The sequence below is a fragment of the Pinus tabuliformis genome, chromosome 2_2 (genome assembly GCF_031772625.1).
Source record: "Pinus tabuliformis cultivar Carrire ecotype Pingquan chromosome 2_2, CPIR1, whole genome shotgun sequence".
NCBI classification, from domain to species: domain Eukaryota; kingdom Viridiplantae; phylum Streptophyta; class Pinopsida; order Pinales; family Pinaceae; genus Pinus; species Pinus tabuliformis.
The window spans coordinates 890,208,092-890,212,305 of NC_142300.1; positions in this window are offsets into that span (position 1 = coordinate 890,208,092).

Genomic DNA, 4,214 nt, shown 5'->3' on the forward strand with positions numbered 1-4,214 from the left:
GCATCTTATCTCTTATTCATAACTATCTTTACACACTCTGCTCTCATTATAACCATAACTCTCGCTGTCCTATTATTGATATGTGTACTCTGTTTCATTTACTGCTGTATTGTTCATTCCCTTGCCTTGCCGTCAGCACAACACTTCTCATATGCTTTATGGTCATGGAATTCCTTTTCCAATTGGCGGGGGGAATGTCTGCATTATGGAATTGCATGTGATATGATTACTGCACTCTACCATAACTTGTTGATTTGATAAGTTTTTCTTATTGAAATTTTTGCATACATCTTAATCTGTTGCTATTCAAAACTAACACTATGGATTCAAGAACATTGTATGCCAAATAGTGATTTGTTTACAGGAGAACAACAAGTATGGGGCAGAAATCTATTCGCAGCATGACTACACTATTACAACTAACAGAAGTGGCTCGAGCAACTCGTGAACGTGAATAATTCTTCAGACATGATGTGCTTACCTGGATTCCACCTTTTGCATCACTTTCAGTGCCAACTCTGCCTACATCAGCTTCAACAACTGCCAGTCCATATATGTCATTCCACATTTTTCTTTTTGGAGGTAAAACTTGAGGTAAAATAGCATAATTTTCTGATTTATTACGAATTTAGGAGAATTTCATAGAAATCCATTTTGAGCATTATTTATCATCCTTCACTCCACATTTGTACCACTTCCCATTTTTCAATGACATATCATCTTTCAGTTTGGGGGAGTGTTGCTTTCATTCATTTCTTTCTTATAACCATGTTATTCATATTCTTTATCATCCATTGCTATTCTTATTCCTTCTCAACACCTCCCTTCTTCCATGTTGTTTTACACCAAACATAGAATTCAACAGCTGGTAGCAACCACCTCTATTTGTTTTCTAGCATCGCATGAGGGCATGCTAATTTTTCAGAGAGGGGGAGGAATTGCTACGCATGATGGATGTGTCCTATTTTCTTTCTCATTTAAAGCATACAATTTCAGTGTAGAAATTTATTTCCATAATATTTTTAAAGCTATGAACTCAATTCTTGTGATTTTTGGAAAACATAGACGTATCATTAATACAAACCCAGACAATTTCAAGATAAATTGGTTCATAAAATTTCCGAAATCATGCACTCTCACCTACATCCATTTTGTTTATATCTCATGATTCGTGCATCAAAACAGTCTGATTTTTGGATCATGAAGGCATTCATATATTATAAATTTACTTGCCAAATTTCAACAAAAGCTAGTTTGTAGTTTTTGAGAAAATGGTTAATGAAGTTTGTTGTTACTTATATCATATTTTGTTGCAACTTCATATATACATATAGTTGAATGTCAATGTAAAAATTGTTATGCCTTCATCAAGATTACTAAAAGTGAATATTCATTAATTAAGGAAGAATTCATTTGTTCTATCCATTTCATGAGCTGAGATGAACATATTTTTTATTGCTTGGTTAACACATGGATTTTTGTCTTTGGGTTGCATGAGGACATGCAATATATTCAGTTTTCGTTGCATGAGGACATGCAACATATTGAGTGTGGGGGTATGTTGGGCCGTTAATATGCCATTATTATTATCACTTTTGAACACTTATTCCACCCATTTCTACTATTCTTCATCATGTCATTTATTATAATTTATTATATAAATCCATTTTATGATGATTTATGCTTCTATGGATGAATATTATTTATTCTTCTTTATTTCTAATAAATTTATGATTATGCATGATTTTATCAATGATAGTTTTAATAAATCATTTGTAACATTATTCATCATTTTTAGACTCCAAGATAATTTCCAGATTGAAGATTTGATCATTAAAAGTGCCAACTCAGAAATTCGCTGGAATAAGAAGTGACGGTTTTGCGGTTGAGATTCTGAGCAAATGAAGCAGAATCTGGAAAATACGGAACATGGGTTTTGTCCAGAACGGACCCAATTAACTTTTGCAAAGAGCGGTTTGCCCAAATTCGGCTTGTACTGTGAGAAACGTAGGGTTCTTTGAGCACGATTTTCTCAGATTCGCTGTGTGGCCGTTTTCCAAATCTCAGCTGCAAAAGCCAAATTCGTCTTGCTCTTGTTGAAAGCTGGATGGAAATATATCTTCTTGTTTATCAATTGGTTGGAAACAATCTAATTTTGTAATATAAATCATGTTGTACTTATCTTGATTGTAATTGCTCTCTGATCTCTCTTTATTTAAATCAGAACAGAGATCAGAGAGGGGATGATTTCAGAGGGATTCGAATGATGGAATTGAGGATGAATTAGAGATTCAGAATTGAGGATGGCAGAGAGAATGGATAATGGTTGAGAGATTGAGAGATTTCTTGTTGTAATCCATTGTAACTCTTCTTTGATATTTTAATATAAATCTAGTTGCCATTTCATCTTTGGTCCTGAAGTAACCCAGCAGCATCCGCTGGCGGCTAAGGGCCCAGCCTCTGGTGGAGTACGCTGCTGCTGTATTATATCTTTATGCTTCATGAGTGGTTTGATTTCTTTCTTTTACTCTATCCAGTAATCTGACGCACTTTACTGTTTTACATATCAGCGTTATTAGATATACTTGATTGGATACTATCGTTATCTGCAACAGGAATGCTATGTTATCATTTTAACTTTGTATCGCATTGTTGTTCCTTTTGATAATTGATATAACATTGCTGTTCCTTACAGATTGTCATTCGATTACAGATTAACCGCGTTGTATGTTCCTAAATCGGTACAACTGTATGATGTATTCTTAAATTGTGACTGTTGTTTATACGGGATTGTTGTTCCGTTGCAATTGTTGTTACTTTATAACTGTGATTCATGCATATTGTATCGAAGCTCGGATTACTGTCCCTTTTAATGATAAGTGTGTTGCGTGCTTGATTTGGATTGTTGTACATTCATATTTAGTTGTTGTTCCATTTCTGAATTGCTATTCCATTTCAATTGCTGGTCTATTTCAAGATTGCTGATTTGTTGTTTCATTTACTTGCCATTTCTTAAGGACAGACTCAGGCTGTAGTGAGTGTCAGCTTCTGCTATTTGGCTCCTAGACCTCTGATCTGCTCCCATCAGTTATGAAAGGGATAGGTTATTGCCACCAAACCCTTGGATGATGTGCTGTTCTATTTCATTGTTATTTCCTTTACTTGCCGTTTCATTATATTCATCAAGGACGATCTCAGGTTGTAGTGAGCCCCAACATCTGCTACCTAGCTCCCAGGCCTCAGATTTGTTCTCATCAGTTATGAAAAGGATGGGTTATTGCTACCGAACCTTCGACTGATGCAATGCTTGGTGTGATTTAGCCTTTTGAAGTAGTTAAGTTGTAAACATGCACCCATTTACTTTGTTGTTCATTTCTATTGATTAATTGCACTAGTTTGCTTTTAAAGAGTTTTCCTAGTTTACTTTCAATGGCAGCTTTAGTTCAATTTCGATTTCCTTTTGATTGCTTTAAAGCAAGACTGTCAACTGTAGAGAACATTGGTTATTGCTTCCTCGTTCCCAGATTGATTGTCTTGTTCCAGTTGGATTTCAATTGCATCAATATCCAGAGGAATGAGTTATTGCTACTGTATCCTCGATTGATGGTTGTTTGAGTGAATGATTTAGTTTAGAACATTTCAGTTTCTTGTTGTTCCAATTAGATTTTGTTTCCAGCTTTCATTTACCTTTGCATTTTAAGCACTATACTGCAAAACATTACTCTTGAGTAAATAGCTGCCTCAGACTGAGTACACTCTTGAAATAAAAAGTCGTCCCTGGGTTGATAATTAATGTGAAGGTAATTAGGAGTTAAAAAGACACCTTTTTATCGCTCCACACCAACTCTTGTGCATTAGTTGAAACCGACTTTGGGATTTCTTGATCAATGAAATCCTTCAAGCCATTGTCTACTAATACAACCTCCATTCTATCTTTCGATGCTATGTAATTTGAGCTACCTTCTAAGGCATACTCGAGTCTCAAGCCATAGAATGCCATTGGTCAACCTTGAAGTATGATAAGAATTCGATTGGCACCTACAACCCTGAACTTCAAACTTCGAATTCTCTTCTCTGTATATTGTTCACTACTCCGATAAACTAGGCTCTGATAAACCTGGCTTCGATACCATGTAGAAATTTCTATAGATCCAACTTTGATACCACGTAGAAATTCTGCAAATTCTCTACAAATCTCCCTCTGAGATCTCTGT